This window comes from Microcaecilia unicolor, chromosome 5, assembly GCF_901765095.1.
Source record: "Microcaecilia unicolor chromosome 5, aMicUni1.1, whole genome shotgun sequence".
NCBI lineage: Eukaryota > Metazoa > Chordata > Amphibia > Gymnophiona > Siphonopidae > Microcaecilia > Microcaecilia unicolor.
Genome location: NC_044035.1, coordinates 295646179 through 295666645, shown reverse-complemented (window position 1 = coordinate 295666645; position 20467 = coordinate 295646179). Strand labels below are relative to the sequence as shown.

The 20467-nt window shown below is 43.7% G+C and overlaps 1 long non-coding RNA gene across 1 annotated transcript; it reads right to left on the bottom strand.

Annotated features, from left to right (window-relative positions):
- Nucleotides 1-269: 269 nt before the first annotated feature.
- LOC115471428 lies at nucleotides 270-18622 on the bottom strand. Its single transcript, XR_003942326.1, has 4 exons — nucleotides 18273-18622; nucleotides 7176-7178; nucleotides 480-485; nucleotides 270-279 (listed from the first exon to the last, which is right to left on the bottom strand). It is a non-coding gene; the product is annotated as an uncharacterized LOC115471428 (long non-coding RNA).
- Nucleotides 18623-20467: the final 1845 nt, after the last annotated feature.

The following is a 20467-nucleotide window of genomic DNA, read 5'->3' as shown; positions in this document are numbered from 1 at the left end:
GGGCAGAGAGACATGGTCAGTGTTGTGGCTTCACCACCATGAATCCATGAACCCTTCAGGGAGTGACTGAGTGACTTCAGAACATTGTCTTCAGAACATTGAGGGTGAGTTTTATTATAGTAGATATATATATATCTACATATGAGAAGCTTTCAAATAAATTAATAAGCTATTAAATAAGTTTAAAAACATCTTTTGTCTTCCACCTTTTAAGGCATTGCCTACCAGCTTTTGACTTTTTATAGATGGATTACACATATAGCTCAGGGGAGGACCCCCCTTCCCCGCTCTTTTTTGGCTATAGGGCTATTTTCAGTGCTCACTCAAAAAAGAATTGTGCATGCAGCAGGTTACTGCTTAGAGGGAACACTGGTGCTAACAATTATTGGCGTTAATTGGCACTATTTTATTTGTGGACACATCTTGCTAAACGCTATCCTATAAAGATCTGTATGCAAATCTTATAGCATGCAACTCACAAGGGGCTGTGGTCATGGGTAGTCAGGGGCATTCACTCAATATGCATGCAGTATTACTGAATACCGGGGACTAATGTGCCAGGTTTTACACCAGGTATCAGTAGGTGTAAATCCTCATGCTCAAAGCTGGGCGTGGATCCCAGCACTATGTACGATTCAATTAAGAAAGGGCACCGATCCTGAGACGCCTGTTATAGAATACTGTTCAGCACCGATTTTTTTCAGCAACAAATTTTGAGCATCATTTACTGAATCCAGGAATATATGTATATCTATGTGCATCCTACCCCACTCAATATTTACCTTATTAAGTTTTAGATTGCCCAATTTAAAACAAATCTAAATAAGCTAGATTAAATGATTTCTTGGAAGCTATAATGACCAGTAGAACTGCATTCTTACTTTTTCTTTTTGGTGGTTCCTGTTTTCATCTGTCTTCTTTTACGGAGGACAACTGTATTTCTAACCTGCAAAGTTTATACCAAATCTCATAGGGAAAAATTTCTCTGTGAAAAGTGGAACAAATGCGTGCATGAGTTTGCACCTTCTATTTCCATGGGAAATGTTTTAAACATGCATGCATTTATAAATATGCATGCACACATTAGTGCAATCTCTGCCTCAATCCCACCCACAACAATGCCTATTCTCTCGGGGGGTAAAATTATGCCCAAAAATTCCTTTGAAAACTTCCTTCACAATAAATGTCAGTAAAGTTTAATATTCCTTAGAATACTAAGTAGTATTTGTATTTGAATAATTATCAAAAAATAATAATTTTTTTTAAGGGAAACCTTAAAGACGTATGTAATACGACTCTCTTCCAGAAGGTTACGAAACAAGCAATGTCTTTGATTACACAAAAGGTGTGCCTACATAATCAGTAGAGATTGATGGTTATGCTTCAGGCATCATATCTATCTCAATGGTTATAGGGAACATCTTCAAGTAAGCTGTCTAACCAACAAGCCGAAGCATGCAGACTGTCAGCAGAATAGGATTTGTAGCATGGCTGCCTGTCTGTTTGTCATTCTAGAAGATTCAGCTTTGAGTTAATGGGCACATTGAAATATGACTTTTCATAACAAAAGAAAACCTAAACAATTCCATTGCAAGAGAATTCCGATAATCAAGTTGAAATATAAATGCACACTGCTTTTCTTAATAATCAGACTAAGGGATCAGTTTTCCAAAGGCTTAGGTGCCCATCTTAGGGACTTAAGGACTGAGCATCTAAATACAGGAGCCAAAATTCACTAGGGGGTCCTTTTACTAAGGTGCACTGAAAAATGGCCTGCGGTAGTGTAGGCACGGGTTTTGGGTGCACGCAGAATCAAGTTACATGGAGGGGCATAATCAAATGGCGCCGGCCAAATAGATGGCCGGCCATCTATTTGGTCGGCGCCGCAAAGAACCGTCCCGAACCGTATTATCGAAAAAGATGGCCGGCCATCTTTCATTTTGATAATACGGTTGGGGCCAGCCAAATGTCAGAGATGGACGGGTTTGAGATGGCTGGCATCAGTTTTTGCCGATAATGGAAACTAATGCCGGCGATCTCAAACCCAGCCAAATTCAAGGCATTGGGTCGTGGGAGGAGCCAGCATTTGTAGTGCACTGGTCCCCCTGACATGCCAGGACACCAACCGGGCACCCTAGGGGGCACTGCAGTGGACTTCAAAAATAGCTCCCAGGTGCATAGCTCCCTTACCTTGGGTGCTGAGCCCCCCAAATCCCCCCCAAATCCCACTACCCACAACTGTACACCACTACCATACCCCTTAGGGATGAAGGGGGGCACCTACATGTGAGTACAGTGGGTTTTGAGGGGTTTTGGAGGGATTAATATTTACCACCACAAGTGTAACAGGTAGGAGGGGATGGGCCTGGGTCCACCTGCCTGAAGTGCACTGCACCCACTAAATACTGCTCCAGGGACCTGCATACTGCTGTCAGGGAGCTGGGTATGACATTTGAGGCTGGCAAAAAAATATATATATTTTTTTTGGTGGGAGGGGGTTGGTGACCATTGGGGGAGTAAGGGGAGGTCATTCCCGATTCCCTCCGGTGGTCATTTGGTCAGTTGGGGCACCTTTTTAAAGCTTGGTCCTGAAAAAAAAAGGGACTAAGTGAAGCCGGCGAAATGCTCCTCAGGGCCGGCTTTCTTTTTTCCATTATCGGGCAAAGCCGGTCATCTCGTGAGCACGCCCCCGCCCCACCCCTGTCCCGCCTTCGCTACCCTACCGACACGCCCCCTTGAAGTTTGGCTGGCTCTGCGACAGAAAGCAGTTGGTGCTGGCCAAAATCGGCTTTCGATTATACCAATTTGGCCGGGTTCAGTAGATCGCCGGCCATCTCCCAATTTGTGTCGGAAGATGGCCGGAGACCTCCTTCGAAAATAAGCTGGATAGTAACCTATGGAACTTTGTAAGACTAAGTGCTTTGAAAATGAGCCCCACTGACACGGCTTAGTAAAAGGACCCCTAGGTGACTAAATTTAGAATTCCTATAAAAGAGTGGCTACTAAGGCTCTGCCAAGGGATGAAACCATGAAACGCACGTGGAAGAGGGGATTCCTCTTGCGGTGGGCAAATGGTCATTTTAAATATCTGGGTATCTGACTAGGGCAGAAGCAGAGCCAGGTTGACGGCATGGGGGGAGCGAAAGCGGCGCAAGAGCGGACTTCTGACGGCGCACATTTTCAATGCAACACGACAAGAAAAAAATAGGCGCCAGTGCCGGCAGAACTCCGTTTGGGGAAGTGGCCACTCCCCTGGCGCCCCACCTAACTTCGCCACTGGACTGGGGATGTTTCTAACTTGTATCATCTCAACATACAAAAATTGCTGTCATTTTCAAAGACACAACTTACCCAGTGGCACTCTTTACTGTTATCCTTTATGGGAAGGATCAGTTTATACAAAATGTCTCTCTTTAGGAAATGGCTCTATGTTCTCCAGTTGCTTCCCTTACATCTCAGTAAGATAGATATTACCCTGCTATTGCAGCTGCTTTCTCATTTTTGCTGGCAGGGCAAAAAACCTAAATTGAAATTTCAGCTTCTTTATGGTTGGTGGTCCACTGGAGGTTTGGGACTTCAAATATAGATCAGTATAACAAAGCAAGTCTTTTGTGGCATCAGAGAGACTGGATCTTTGATACTGAGGCCTTTACTCCCATATTATATGAGCAGGATTTCCACAATAAATATGCATGACATTGATTTGCATATACTGCCTCCATTACATGCAAACCTTTTCATGTAGATTAATTGTGGATAGCCTGAAAACCTGAACGACAAGGGAGTACTCCAGGACCACCTAGGGAAATACTTCTCTAGGTCCCACTGTAATATTTCTAGCACTGTCTTTTCATAGATGGGTTAGGGCTGTTATGGTGTGGTAAGTTTTCAGTATAGGTTTTGGGTGTCTTTTTGCAGGGGTTTGTGTTATTTCACAAAGTGCCTAGCCCTATTTGAAAGTAGGCTCTGGGGCAAGGGCCACCAAAGGTCACCCAAAATAAAAATGCTCAAGACTAGTGTTCTTCACATCCTGTAGAGTCACCACACAAACAAAAGCCTATCTTGATTTAAACAAGGTGTCTAGCAGTGGAAGGACTGGGTATGCTATTCCTGAGGTGATGGTCACGATTTTAATATTTTTATTTGAAGTTAAGAAGACAGGTTGACTGCTCTGGCCAGTCCAGGGGCCTCTTCTGTGTCCTGCCTCCTGATGTAACTTACTGTTTCCTTGTAGGCAGGACGTAACAGAGACAGCCTGTATTAATCGTTGCTCACCACAGCCCCTGAGCAACAACATAGACACTGCTGTGCCAGGGGCATAGCCAGACTTCGATGGGAGGGGGGGCCACAGCCCAAGGTGAGGGGGCACATTTATCCCCTCCGCCAACCCCCCCTGCGCTGCCATTTTTTACCCCCCCCCCCCCCCGGCATCGCCAACCCTCCCCCGTCGCCATCGCTGTTGAGTACCTGTGCTGGCAGGGGTCCCCAATCCCCGCCAGCCGAAGTTCTGTGTCTTCAGCCCGTCTCTGGGCTGGCACATTCGTGCAGGCTGCAGCAGCTGATCTCATTCTGGAAGCGGGATGCCGATTCTCTTTGCGTGGTATGAATCGTCCTGACATCCTGCACTTCATTCTGAAGTGGATGCAGATTCCCAAACAAGTCAGAAGGTGGCAGCAGAACACAATGTAAACAGAACAGCAATATAACAGAAAATTACTGCTTCAGTATAAACAGGATTCTGAGCATTGGGCCAGAGGACTGGAAAGGACTTTTTTTTTTTTTTGCCTGAAATTAACCCAAGAATTAACAAGGGAAACTAGAAGACTATGGTGCTTATTTTCATAGGTTTTAGACTTTCATAAACTGGCACTTAAGCATTCATACAGCATGGACTAAAGAACGTACATCTGGCAAGAGGTGTGTGTTTTGGACAGGCTTAAAATGCTGCAAACCCTATGCTAGCTTGGAGCTAGAATTAGGGTTTGTCAGCAAGGGAGGAATGGGGTAGATAAGCAGAAGAGGTTTGACAGGTCTGGGATTTTCTCCCGGACCTGTCAAACCTAAGCCTGCCCCCCCCCCCAAACCCCAATCACTAAAAAGACCTGGTGGTCCAGTGGGACCGCTAGCTCCCACCCCCAACACTAACAAGAGCTAGCCCTCCACACCTGCTCCAGCACCCCCCTCCCCTGCAGCCTACATGGAAGTTGGAGGAGGGAGGGACTAGCACTCCCTCCTTCCTCTGTGGGCGCCTCTTCAAAATGGCAGTACCCTGCCCTGCCCAATGCATACTGGGATGCACTGGGTGGTTAAGCCCCACCCAGCGCATGCACCAGGCAGGGCACTACCATTTTGAGGAGGTGCCCACAGAGGAGGGAGAGAGTGCTACTCCTTCCCTCCTCCAACTTCTAGGTAGGCTGTGGGGGAGGGGTGCCAGAGCTGGTGTGGAGGGCTAGCAGTCCCACTGGACCATCAGGGTCTTGTTAGGTGGGTTAGCACATGCAAATGTCTTTGGTGTGGGGGGGGGGGGGAGACAAGTGGCATGTGTGGACTGGATGCTAAGGAAGAAAGGAGAGCAACAGAGAAGTGCATACTGGGAAGGGGGTGGGAGCAAATGGCAAGGGTGGAGGACAGATACTGGGAAAGGGAGGGTGCAAAAAGCAGATGACATGTTGAAAAATAGGGCCTACTAGCAACAAAAAATGTAGAGGCAGAAGACATGGTAGGGATGAAGGTGAGGCAGAGGGCAAATAAGAGGAAAGGTTGGGTGATGGGGGTGAAGTTGGGATAAAATATCAGGAGAGATGCTAGGGAAAAGGAGTAAGAGGCAGAAGAAAGATACAGGCAAAGGGTTGGGGGAGATGTGCAGATGCTGGGGAACAGGGGAGGTATGGGGAAGATACTGGAAATAACAGGGAGAAAAGGAAGTTTGGTGGGGGCAATACATAAGAAATGGGGAGACACAGGAATCTGAGATGAGAAGTAGAGGAATAAAAGGAGGTGGAGGGGATGAAAGATGAAGTAAAGGAATGAAAATCTAAGAGAGAGAATGGAGAGAAGTAGATGAGAAAACTAAACAATAGAAGGAAAGGTAGCAATGAAATGGGAAGGGGGCAAGAAAATCCTGTGGATCAGATCCAGAACAGAAGGAAAAAGGAAAAAGAACCTATGATGGGTGAGGGAAGGGGGGAGGGAAGCTAGAGGACCAGGAATGGTGGGGAGTGAGAGAGAACAAAGGATGATAGCAGAAGGCGAGCACTGTGGATAGGGAATACAAAAAGAGAACCACAGATTAGTCAGGGAAAGAAATAACTGGAAAAGAGAATGTAGACCTGAGAAGGAATGAGGAAAAGGGGGCATACAAAAAAAGAAAAGAACCTGGAGAAAAGAAAAAAGCGCAGAGGCTCTAAAAAAGAAAGACCAAAAATAGACAAGAAAAAGGAAGATGTATACCAGAAAAAATGAGGAGGCAAAAAGGAATAATCAAACAAGCAAAGACAAGAGGAAGAAATCAAACTGGGGAGGAGGGGCCCTTAGTGCTTTGCCTGAATTAAGTCCTGTCTGGAAACACTATCTACAGCTAATATCTAGAGCAAAGCTAAGAGGGGGTGCCATAGGCTGCAAAAGCTATATCTGGGAAGAGGGGGAGGAGGAAGGGAGAGGAGCACTGCTTGCAGAACACAGGAGATGGCATAAGCCTATCTAGCCCATTATGTGCACTGAAGTCACAAGTACCTGGCAGAAACCCAAATTGTGGCAACACTCCATGCTACCAATCCCAGGGCAAGCAGTTGCTTCCCTATCCAGCTTATTTTCGAAAGAGAAAGACGCCCATATTTCGACCCAAATCGGGAGATGGGCGCCTTTCTCTCATGGGCGCCCAAATCGGTATAATCGAAAGCCAATTTTGGGCACCTCCAACTGGGAACGAACAAAGTTGACGGGGGCGTTTCAGAGGCGTGGTGAAGGCGGGACTGGGGTGTGTTTATCGGCCGAGGAGAGATGGGCGTGCTCGGCCGATAATGGAAAAAAGAAGGGCACCAGAAGCGAGAATTTGGGTCACTTTTTCTGGACTCTTTTTTTTCACGAACAAGTCCCCAAAAAGTGCCCCAACTGCCCAGATCACCACCGGAGGGAATCGGGGATGACCTCCCCTGACTCCCCCAGTGGTCACTAACCCCCTCCCACCAAAAAAAAAGAACTTTAAAAACTTTTTTTGCCAGCCTGTATGCCAGCCTCAAATGTCATACCCAGCTCCATCACAGCAGTATGCAGGTCCCTGGAGCAGTTGTTAGTGGGTGCAGTGGACTTCAGGCAGGTGAACCCAGGCCCATCCCCCCCTACCTTACACTTGCGCTGGTAAATGGGAGCCCTCCAAACCGCCCCCAAAACCCACTGTACCCACATCTAGGTGCCCCCCTTCAGCCATAAGTGCTATGGTAATGGTGTAGAGTTCTGGACAGTGGGTTTTGGGGGGATTTGGGGGGCTTAGCACCCATGGTAAGGGAGCTATGGACTTGGGAGGTATTTTATTTTTTTAATTGTTACAAGTGCCTCCTAGGGTGCCCGGTTGGTGTCCTGGCATGTGAGGGGGACCAGTGCACTACGAATCCTGGCCCCTCCTATGACCAAATGCCTTGGATTTGTTAGTTTTTGAGCTGGGCGCCTTCGGTTTCCATTATCGCTGAAAACTGATACCGCCCAGCTCAAATCCGCTCAAATGTGATGCATTTGCCCGGCACAAACCATATTTTCGAAACAAAAGATGGACACCCATCTTTTTTGAAAATACGGTCTGTCCCGCCCCTTCACGTACCCATCCTCGGAGATAGGCGCCCATGGAGATGGGTGTTTGCGTTCGATTAGGCCCCTCTATGTCTGTCTCAATAGCAGACTATGGACTTTTCCTTCAGGAACTTGTCCAAACGTTTTGGTTGCTCAAAGTGAATTACATTCATGTACAGTACATATTTATCTGTTCCTGGAAGGCTCAAAATCCAAGTTGAAAACAATAGAAAAAAGATTCATAGAAGTAACGGACCTATGCATGGTCCATCTGTAGTAGCTGTTCTACTTGGACAGGTAGTGAAGTAAAAGGTGGAGGATTTTTTTAAACTTATTTGACAGCTTTATTTATTTGCAAGCTTCCCGTATCTAGCTATATATCATGAAATAAAATCAAATATCACTAAAACAGCTTAAAAAATTATTGTAGCTGGTAGAAACAGCAGTAATGAACTATTTTGTGCTAATTTTTCTGCACTATTCTATACGGTACAGTAATACATGGCCAAATTTAAGTGAGAATATCCTGTTCATCTTAACTGTTGTTTATAATCTGCCTTGGAAAGCCTGGTGTTATAAAGATGGAATATATTGAAGTTAAATGGAAGTAAAATTAAACACTTTCATTGGAGCATATGGAATCACATCTCCAGTGTTTTGTAGAAGTTTACATTTTAGAAGCACACATGGATTATTCTGTTTTGAGCATGATTCAGGGACAAATGGTTTTATAAGTCAAAATAAAAATAAATAATTGTTTCATGCAGATCTCTTATTTGTTTAAACAACTAAATGGGCTATAAGCCCCAAATGCAGTCCATTAGTTTTCTTATATTTTGTTCTTGAGGTGACTTATACTGTGACAAAACTGAAAACTCTTATCTCTATCTGGTCGATAATAAAAGGAGCTCATTATGAACACTATCCACCCTAAAAGGTTGTTTTGTGACAGTACCCTTCTATCACTCATGCTGTAATGAACTTTCTATATTTGATTGTTTATCTTACCCTATAAGTTACTGTCAAACTTACTCAATAATTTACTCTATCATGTATGAACTTTGTATTTCTCATTCCGGATATGGCGATTGCTACTACTGCATAATGTAAGTCACATTGAGCCTGCAAATAGGTGGGAAAATGTGGGATACAAATGCAACAAATAAATAAATAAAAAGTACATGAAGAATTGTGATATTATATAAATGTGTGTTTTTATTCCTAGTCACAATCAAACAAACACTCAAAAAATCCACTTCTTCAAAAAATGACTTGGTTTAAAGGAAAAAGGCCTCAAAGAGCTCCAAGATCAATTTTAATCTCACGGAGCTTAAACAGACCTAAAAGGTCTTCTCTTCATCATAGACCAAAAAACCTTATAGTACCACAGGCTTAAACTTTCTGCAATATCTGTGGTCAAAACTTACAGAGCGTCTTGCATTTTTTTCTTAATAATACTGTAGGTATAGACTAATACTAAACCATCTCTATTATACACTATTACACTTATCTTTTTAGAAGTGCTGTACAATGGATTATGCTGCTCATTCAGGTATTGTGCTGTGTAGTCCTTCACTTCCCGCTCTGAGCCGACGTTGGCCAGCGTTTCGCTGCTTCTTCAGGGTCTCGGGCTAAAGATGGGACACACGCACAGCTCTCCAGGGCAACATACGTTTTTATTCCTAGTCATGCATCCAAAGGTTATATAATTCTTTCAAGAAAGCCAGTTAATCATTTAATTTATAAGTGGAACAAAACCACAAAGGTATGTTATGGTCGCATTTTCAATATGGTAATACTAGCACTGGACCAAACTTGCTTTTCTAGAGGCATTATCCCAAGCAAAGCAAAGCAAACTGAGGTTCAATGTGGCTTACATCTGAATTTACAGTGAGACAGAATAATAGAATTCAGTAACATCATTGGAAGCTGATGGATATGTCTGAAACATTTAACAAAGTTGAGATTAGCATATATACCCAACTGGGCATTTAAAAGTCTGTCCTTTAATGATACTGCATGTTCAGAAATCATATTTAAGTATAGAAAGTTATTCAAACATTATCACATGCACACACCAGAACAGGCATTCATACACATTGCAAAAAGTAAACAACTTCTACAGTACAATACAGTTTATACCAAATTGTTTAACCACCCTTAGGTTTCATCTTCAGGTTTAACAAGCAATGCCATGAACATTTAAGGTGTCGATAAATGAATTAAAACAATCAAAGTTTAAAGCAAATGCCCATAATTTATAATACTTGGTAGCAATAATGAAACAATGATGGCACATAGCAGGCAGACAACAGATTTTCCACTGAACATAATTAACTTTGTATGAACTTGGCGGCTAATAGTGTGCTGCTTGCTACTGTATTTTGGTGGTGTATTATTTGCCTGCTTAATAAAATCACACTCATCTATATACAAACACACAGCCAGAAGACAAAGCCACATTGAGCCTGCAAAGAGGTGGGAAAATGTGGGATACAAAAGCAACAAATAAATAAATAAGAATCCAAAACAAACAGAGCAACCCCAAAAATGACATTTACACCAGACTTGAGAAAGAAATATATATACAACAGAACTGGACAATGTTGGCACATTAAGACTGACTCTGGATAGAACTTCTGCATGAAGGAAGCTTTTCCCTCATTATTCAATACCTCTCTTTGAAATAGTAATAAATTAACAAAAAAAAGCAAGTGCGTTTTAGAATTTACCAATGCATTCCACAAAACAAAGAGGAGCAAGTTCCCACATACCATCTTTTTCTGTTGATGTAGGCACAGGGAAAAAGAAAAGGATGTAAAATATTTCCAGGTTGCAATCTAATTAATGTTTTTAAAAATTTGTACTTATAAATTGAAACTCTGAATGTTGAGCACTTGATTCTCATAGCATGTCTGTTTTGGTGGCCCTTTACAAGATGAAAACATCTCTGCATAAATACAGAGACTTCTTATAATCAGCCCCTCCAAATGACACAATGATTACAATTTAGAACTAAGTACAACTCTAACCAATGAAACTGATACGTCCTCTGTGTACATCCGTAAGCTGCACAAGCTGGAATGTTTGAAAATATAAGTGAGATCAAATAAAAAATGCAACCAACAATAAACAACGACAACATGGATGCAGCAGCTGATGGGTTTGTTTGCTTTGTTTTGGGTGTATTGACATGGCAGCTGCACGGGGGAGGGGGGGGGAGACAGCTTCATCTTTTTGGCGTCATGCTGTTCCTGTTCCTCAATCTAACTTCCTTGTGATAAACTATTATGTGCACATGAGCCAGAAAGGGGGTGCTGGGCTGCCTCATGAACACAGAATGTGATGCAGAAATTCATTTTGGAGGGAAGCAGTTGAACTGAGCACCTATGGGGCTTGTCTGATGAATACCTGATAAAAGATGATTTTTTAAAGAAATTGCTACAGTCTTAGTGTGTGTGCAGGGCCGTGCCGATTCGGTAAGCGGGGTAAGCACTGCAGGGGGGCGCCGACCTCTGGAGGGTGCTGCCGCGGTGCTTACCTTCACCAATTACCTGAGCTCCGCGCTGCCGAGGCCTTTAAACCTTTTACCTCCGAGGCTCGACGGTCGCAGCAGCGTCAGTGAAAGTGCTGCCGTCTCCCTTCCCTTTGCGCTCATTGGTTCCCTCAGTGTCCCGCATTCTTCTGACGTCAGAAGAAGGCGGGACACTGAGGGAACCAACGAGTGCGAAGGGAAGGGAGACATCGGCAGCGCTTTCACTGACGCTGCTGCGACCGGAGGTAAAAGATTTAAAGGCCCCAGGGCGCGGAGCTGAGGTAAGGGAAGGGCAGAGAGGCATGGATGGGAGGGCAGGGCCCAGGGAGAGGACAAATTGCTGGAAATGGAGGGGAGGGGAGAGAGGAGGATTGCTGGCTATGGATGGAGGAGGGAAGGGCAGAGAGGGACAAGGATGGACATGGATGGGAGGAAAGGGCCCAGGGAGAGGAGAAATTGCTGGAAATGGAGGGGAGGGGAGAGAGAAGAATTGCTGGCTATGGATGGAGGATGGAAGGGCAGAGAGGAACAAGGATAGACATGGATGGACATGGATGGGAGGGCAGGACCCAGGGAGAGAGGAGAAATTGCTGGAAATGGATATAGAGCAAGAAATGAAGAAGAAAGGAGAAAAGTAAAGAAATAAATGGAAAGGAAGCCCTGGAAACGGAGTTAAGAGGACAGATAGCAGCAGAATCAGATACTGGGCCAGCATGATCGGAAAAAGAATGTCACCAGACAACAAAGGTAGGAAAAAATCATTTTATTTTCATTTTAGCATTTGGAATATGTCCACTTTGAGAATTTACATCTGCTATCTTATTTTGCAATGTATAGCAATTTGTTTCTAAGAATATTGCTGACAATTCCTGTCAGTGTGGCAAGTGGTGAGCGATCATTTTCATGGTTAACAATCATAAAAAATTATTTGTGATCTATTTGTTGAGCAATCCCACAAAGATGCACTCCATCTTTCAGCTCCTATTTCCTTTGCATCTTGTGCCACATGGGGGGGGGGGGGGGGGGCACCAACTGATAGTCTGCAGAGGGGCGCCAGAGACCCTAGGCACAGCCCTGTGTGTGTGTAATAGAAAACGTCAGTGCTGAGACAGTGATCTACTGATTTGTTAAAGCAGATCAGCTCAGAACAAGTGGCTATCAAAGTAAAAATGGAACCTTGCTAAAAGGGAGTTAAAACTCTGATCAATGGAAAGGAAAAGATATTTCTCCACCTTTCTTTAGATAGGCTTGGGACTGTGAGTGTGCTGGACGTGAATCCTAGCAACTGACTACCAGAGCAGTTTATTCTATAATGCTGTGCTCTGCCAGAGAGGAAGTGAAGCTTAAAAGGAGTTGTATTGACTACTCCTTGGAGAAGATTTCTGCACAACTTGTTGACTTCAGGTCTCACCACAATCTCTCCCATGTGCAGAAAGAGGAGGAAGAAGTGAAGTGAAGTGCTGCATATGGGGCCACTTCCTCCTACAGCTACATGTTTCACTAAACAGTTGTATCTAGCAAGGATTTGATTGAGAACAGGAGACGGCATAACGTCAAAAACATTGAAGCCACTTAGATTAGTCTATGTTTCCACTTCCCCGTGCAGCTGTCGTTCTGCGTACATTCAAAATAAAGCAAACAAACCTATGAGCTGCTGCATCCACGTTGTCATTCTTTATTGTTAGTAGCATTTTTATTTAATCTCATTTATATTTTCAAACATGCCAGCTTGTACAGCATATAGACGTACACAGAGGAAGTACAAAAACAGAATAACTTTTCATAGGTAGAGTAGTAATTTGTTGTAAATCGTAATCAGAGTGTCATTTGGAGGGGCTAGTTATAGGGACACCCTTGCATGTGTTATATCCGTGCAGAGATTTTTTTCTCCTGGAAAAGGGCCACTAAAACAAACATCATGTTAAGAGAATCAGGTGCTCAACATTCAGAGTTTCTATCTATTTATTTATTTACTTATTTATGGTAGTTATATCCCACATTAAACATGAATGAGGTTGAAACCTGGGAGCATTTAAAATCTTTTTTTTTCCTGTGCCTAAATCAAAAGAGAAAGATGGTTTGTGGGACCTTGCGCGACAGAAACAGCACTCTCTAAAGTCTGTAATGACCTGTTCCTTGCCAAATCCAGAGGCCACTACTCCATCCTCATCCTCCTCGATCTATCCGCCGCTTTTGACACTGTCAATCATGACTTACTTCTTGCCACACTGTCCTCATTTGGGTTCCAGGGCTCTGTCCTCTCCTGTTTCTCCTCCTATCTCTCCCACCGCACCTTCAAAGTTCACTCTCATGGATCTTCCTCCACCCCCATCCCCTTATCTGTTGGTGTTCCCCAGGGATCTGTCCTTGGACCCCTTCTCTTCTCAATCTACACCTCTTCCCTGGGCTCCCTGATCTCATCTCATGGTTTCCAGTATCATCTCTATGCTGATGACACCCAACTGTATCTCTCCACACCAGACATCACCGCGGAGACCCAGGCAAAGGTATTGGCCTGCTTATCCGACATTGCTGCCTGGATGTCCAACCGCCACCTGAAACTGAACATGTCCAAGACCGAGCTTATCGTCTTTCCACCAAAACCCATTTCTCCTCTTCCTCCACTTTCTATCTCAGTTGATAACACCCTCATCCTCCCCGTCTCATCTGCCCGCAACCTCGGAGTCATCTTTGACTCCTCTCTTTCCTTCTCTGCGCATATCCAGCAGATAGCCAAGACCTGTCGCTTCTTCCTCTTTAACATCAGCAAAATTCGCCCTTTCCTCTCTGAACACACCACCCGAACTCTCGTCCATGCTCTCATTACCTCTCGCCTGCACTACTGCAACTTACTCCTCACCGGCCTCCCACTTAGCCATCTATCCCCCCTTCAATCTGTTTAGAACTCTGCTGCACGTCTCATATTCCGCCAGAACCGATATACTCATATCACCCCTCTCCTCAAGTCACTTCACTGGCTTCCGATCAGATACCGCATTCAATTCAAGCTTCTCCTTCTTACCTACAAATGCACTCAGTCTGCTGCCTCTCACTATATTTCTACCCTCATCTCCCCTTACGTTCCAACCCGTAACCTCCGTTCACAGGATAAATCCCTCCTCTCAGTACCCTTATCCACCACCGCCAACTCCAGGCTCCGCTCATTCTGCCTCGCCTCACCCTATGCTTGGAACAACCTTCCTGAGCCCTTACGCCAAGCCCCCTCCCTGCCTGTCTTCAAGTCTTTGCTTAAAGCCCACCTTTTCAATGCTGCGTTCGGCACCTAGCCCTTACCGTTCAGTGAATCTAGACTGCCCCAATTTGACTGCCACTATCGGACCGACCGTTCACTTGTCTATTAGATTGTAAGCTCTTTGAGCAGGGACTGTCTCTCTTTGTTAAATTGTACAGTGCTGCGTAACCCTAGTAGCGCTCTAGAAATGTTAAGTAGTAGTAGTAGTACTTATTTATGGCAGTTATATCCCACATTAAACATGAATAAGGTTGAAACCTGGGAGCATTTAAAATCTTTTTTTTTTCCTGTGCCTAAATCAAAAGAGAAAGATGGTTTGTGGAACCTTGCTCCTGTTGTTTTGTGGAATGCAGTGGTATGTTATTAAAATGCACTCAATATTGTTTATTACTACTATTTAAAAGAAAAATATTAAAGAGGGCAGAGCTACCTTCACACAGAAGTCCAGAGTCAGTCTAAATGTGCCAACATTTTCCAGTTCTGTGATATATATTTATTTCTTCTTCAAGTCAGTTTTCAACAGCATTTTCTCAATTATTACCCAAATCGGAACACAATTATAATGTTAATTAATAAGTTTTGATGCTACTGAATTCTGTTATTCTGTCTCACTGTATTTCCGGTTTTGGCACAATATAAGTCATCATAAGAACAAAATATAAGAAAAGCAATGGACTGCATTAGGGGCTTACAGCCCATTTAGTTATGTTTATACAAATGAGAGATCTGCATGAAAGAAAATATTTATTTTTGTTATTTTGACCTATGAAAACCACTTGTTCCTGAAACATGCTCAAACCAGATAATCAATTTACAAAAGGGATGAGGTGCAGATGTGATTCCATGTGCCCCAATGAAAGGAGAGTTTAATTTTACTTCCAATCTTTATAACACCAGGCTTCCCAAGGCAGATTACAACAACAGTTAAGATGAACCCATCAGTAAACAGTATATCCTCTGTGATCAACACAGGTTTGCCCTACCCCAAGGAAGCCGCCAGAGGGCGCTCTTCTACAAGAAACTGGGAAAATGCCATGATAGAGCCAATAGAGGGAGCTCCAAGGGAATATCTGGGTTACACCCTGAAGGGACAGCTAGAGGGCGCTCATGTCATAGGATCAGCTTTTCCCTATGGAGGCCACTAGGTGGAGCTATCGAAGTGGACAAGAGAAAGGTAGAGAAGGACAGTTGTAGACTGAGACCTGACTGGAACCAAGGGGGCAGGGCCTAAAGAGGTGGGGAGGATTATTGATAACCTCATAAATTCCTTTCTCCCAGTGGAGAGAGGGAGGAGGGGAAGCCAGATGCCTAATGTTTACTGCTTGATGGGGTATGCCTGGTGCCTGGGAGAGAAGGTCTCAAGGAAGGAGGGCCAAGAGGAGCCTCTCAAAACCAGGAAGGTACTAAATGCCCTGATGGAGCTGATAATTGGCTAAGTGTCTTGATGCTATGCAGCTAATAATCCTGGCAGGTTGCTGAAGAGTTCAAGCAGGGTCTGTGATGAAATGCTCTGATGTTACAAAGCTGTTGCAACTGATAATTGGCTAAGTAGTGGGAGCAGTGTCCTAAGAGACTGAGCACACATTAAGGACCTCTTGGTATTCTGGACTGTGTTAAAGGGCCAAGTGCACAATGAAGGTTAGGAATTGTGTGACAAAAGCTTAAGCCAAATAAAATTCTTAATTATAAGAAGCATTGGAGTTGCTGTGTGTTTGTCAATGAAACCTGTTAGGAGGAGAACAGAGGGTGATGATCATTTACAAAGAGGACTGGAACCTGAGAGTGTGGAGTAAAGCTTTCCACCCATGTGGTACTTGGAAGGAAGCTAAGCGGCGTCAGCCCTGGCTAGGTCCTGGAAGGGTGACCCAGTTACATCTCACTGAAATTTGGCCATTGTCAGCCGCTCCTCTCGGCCGCGTAATTGTCTCTCTCCCTCATCCGTGCTGTCTGCTTCTGACTCCACACTCGTCCGTGCAGTTCGCTCTCCCTGCCACACAGTTCCGCTAGCAAGGCGATGCAACACAGTTCAGCTTGCCAGTCTATTCCCACCCCGCCCTCTTCAGCAAGGCCTCAAAACAGTTCAACTTAGTTAGGCTTTAAACCCAGTTCTGCTAGCCAGGCTTCAAACACAGTTCAGCTAGCCCGGCCTTCCAACAAAGTTCAGCTAGTCAGGCTTTGAACACAGTTCTGCTAGCCAGGCTTCAAACACAGTTCGGCTAGCCAGGCTTCCCCACCCCGCCCTCTTCAGCAAGGCCTCAAAACAGTTCAACTTAGCTAGGCTTTAAACCCAGTTCTGCTAGCCAGGCTCCAAACACAGTTCAGCTAGCCAGGCTTTCCAACAACGCCCTCTTCAGCAAGGCCCCAAAACCGTTCAGCTTAGCTAGGCTTTTTTTCCCCAGCACAGCTTAGCCAGGCTTTTAAATATCCACCACCCTCACTTGTCAACACTTTACCTCTTGACAACCACCCGCCGGATCTGTCCTGACTATTACTCTTTTCTGATACTTTTGGGCTCCTCTAGAAGTCACTCTTCTTCTTCAGCCACTTCCTCTCCCACCTCCATTTCCTCTTCCCCACCTTCTCCTCCTACCTGCTCCAACTCCTCCCATTCCATCCCCCCATTCTCCACTCCCTCCCTCAGGTGTTCCACCCTCTCCTCAGCTGATTCCATCTCCCAATCAGCCCCCTCTCATGTGGCTCAGGTACTCGTTTGTCCTCCTCTCTCCTATTCTTCCAGGCAGTCTGAAATCTGTGTTCTCTACGCTCCTGCCTCCGCCCCTCCCGCAATGCATTCTGGGATCTGTAGTTTTTCCACTCTGGCTTTTCTCTCTTCCCCCCTGCATTCTGGGCTCTGTGGCTTCTCTGATTCTCACACCATGAATTACTGTATTGTATAGAACAGTGTAATGAGCACAAAATAGTCTTTTTTTAGTGCTGTTTCCACCAGCTACAATAATTTTTGAAGCTGTTCTATTCAGTTTTAATTTCATGATATTTACATCTACATATGGGAACCTTTCAAATAAATTAAAAAGCTGTCAAATAAGTAAAAATTAAAATAAAACAAATCTTTTGTCCTCTACCTTTTAAGGTAATGCCTATCCAAATGGAACTGCTTTTGACTTTTTATAGATGAACCACGCATAGGCAGTTCATTATTTCTAAAAAATCTTTTTGTCATGGGGATTGCAGGGTAGGAAAAGCTGAGATTGTGCCATGGACTAGGTGCGAGGGCAGAACAAGATTGAGAATGTGCCATGGGGAAAGGTGGTGGTGGTGGTGGTGGGGGGGGGGGGGGGGATATACAATGATAACAGGAAAGGAGAGGAGAAAGAATGGGAGGTTAGGGTATGTGCCTGGGGGATGGAGAATGAGAGGTGAAGGTATTGCATGCAGGAGAAGACTTTGAGGGCGGATAGAATTAGGGGGTCTTGCTGCCAGTTAGAGAACTGCAGTTAGAGTGAGAGGGAACTGGGGAGACTGGAGCCTGAGAATGAAAAAAGCAGGAGGGGATTTCAGGCCTTATGATGGGAGAATTCTGTGCAAAATGTGACCCCACCTCCAAGAGTGAATGATTTACCTTACCCTGTTTAATACCTCAGGTAAGTTTCACAAAAACAGAGGTAAAAGTACAAATGTTAAAACTAACCACACCTACCTATTTCTGTAAAATAGGAGGGGCAATTTCTAAATAAATGTAACTCTTGGGGATACTAGGCGACAACGAGACTATCGTTCCCGGCCTAGCCCTGATCGCTATCCTGATGTGCTCTGTTATCGCTGCCAACAATACGGTCATTATGCTGCTGAATGTCTTCAGACACAGCCATATAGATTTAGAAAACCGCAGGTCCGTCAAAATCCCCCAGAATGCCAGTCATTCCCTTTGTGGAACCCGGATCAACGCCGTCCGCAGTGACCTCTGATCTAGGGATCAATATTACCCACCCCATAATGACTAGGCGTTACCCCGAACCCGATTTGATTTTATTGCTCACAGTTACTCATAGTACTCAGCTCCTCATTTAGTATCCAGAAACCATTTCTCTGTATATGTATTGGTGTGATGTTTCTATTTCTATTACAGGTGACATGTTTTTATTTTATATTTCTCTTGGTTTAATTGCAAGTGTATATTTATGGTACCATACAAATGACCTAACTAAGTCAGCAAGTTATTTATTTGTTTCTATGCATACCTTCCTTGGGGAGTTCTTATCAACTGCAGGGGTGAGCGATCCCCAGAGGATATTCATTTTATGTTTTTTTATATATATACCTAAACTGACTTATTTATGCCATTTTACTTTATACGAGATCCCTTTTATATATAAGCTGTGTATTGCTCATTGTTAAAATGTTTTCTGCTTTAACTGTTGCGCTGCATAAATTGATGTGACATTCACTTTTTTTAATTTATTCCATGAATATAAAGCCTTTATTTTTGATATCTCTTTATGGCGTGTGTGATATCTGAAAGCTTTTCATTATTTCCTTGTCTAAGAAAGAAGCAATATTTAATAACCATTATCCGTTATATGGAATAAATGCGGAAAATATTCCCTTGAACTGGCCATTCGAGGGAACATTTTGCATTGCTCATAGATTTTGTAGTATTCTTGGTGAAGCTTTCAGACGTAAATAAGGAAAATTATGCATTCCACTTTCTAATTCCTTTCTATTTAAAACAGGTTATCACAATAACCCCTGGAATGGCAACTATTGCTCTTTTTGTCTCTCTGTCTTTCACTGTGAGTGATTGTGAGAAAAACTGATGTAGATTATTTGTGTGTAACGGTCCTGGAATTTATGCTTTGTGTATTTAACTAACACCTTGCTTCAACTAACTCTTACCACGTGGTGGCTTTGTCTTAAAGCGATATGCTTCTCCCTACTTCTTTGACTGATTGAAAAGGTCAATCAAGTGGCTGCACTTTTTAATGTTTTTTCTTCCATTTGTCTTTTTCGAGGAACCTTTTTCTTGCATTGCCATCTGAATATGCCTTGCTGCAATTCAGATGTATAATATTTTGTTTTATTTTTATTTTCAATTTCTTTTATTTCTGTATGTAAGCCTATTTTTTTTTTATATATTTTATCTTTTTTTTGGATTTTTATAATTTTTCATTTTCGATGCTTTGTTTCTTACCAAGCCTCTTTCCTGGCCCCCATTTATACCCACGACCCGCCTCCTAGCATTCTGACTTCTTTCAATAACTTAACCACATAAATTGCACTACTGGTCTGTTTAGGTTTTGCCTTTCCCCAGATGGATACAGGAATTCCGTTGACGTCCCTCACCGAGGAGACGACTGCTAGCACAGAAGAGCTACCCGATAATGTATCTGATCTGAAGGCTATGTTGCAGCAAAGAATCGCTAAATTAAAAGACAGATGCACAGACCTCAACATTACCTGGTGTGAGAAACGAGACATTATTCAGCGTGAGTTTCGACAGATGCATCGCTTGGTCCATGAGCAAGAGAAATGGGCTCTCCACTTACTGGAGTTACAAAAAGCTTTGGGCTCTACCCTTCCTTCTGAATCATCTAGCTCGTAAGTCCTGCTGGCCTCCTGCAGCTGAGGGCTCAACCCTTGGTGAATGGTAGTCATCGTAGGTGAAGATTCCATATCTATTGGCGATAAATTGCGACGCATTGCCCTCCATACATCAATAATTGAACATTTACCATCATCTCTAAATTTTAATTGTTTTTTTTGTAATCTTCTCTTTTGTTTCATATACTTTACCATTGTTATTTAATCATGTCTTTGTAATAATTACCAATCTGTCTTGCACGTTATGCAAGCCAGAAGTGGGGATATATTATGCAAATCCCAATTCCTAGTATTAAGAGGGTTGCAGTTGAAGCTCTGATCCCTACCAATCAGGAGAT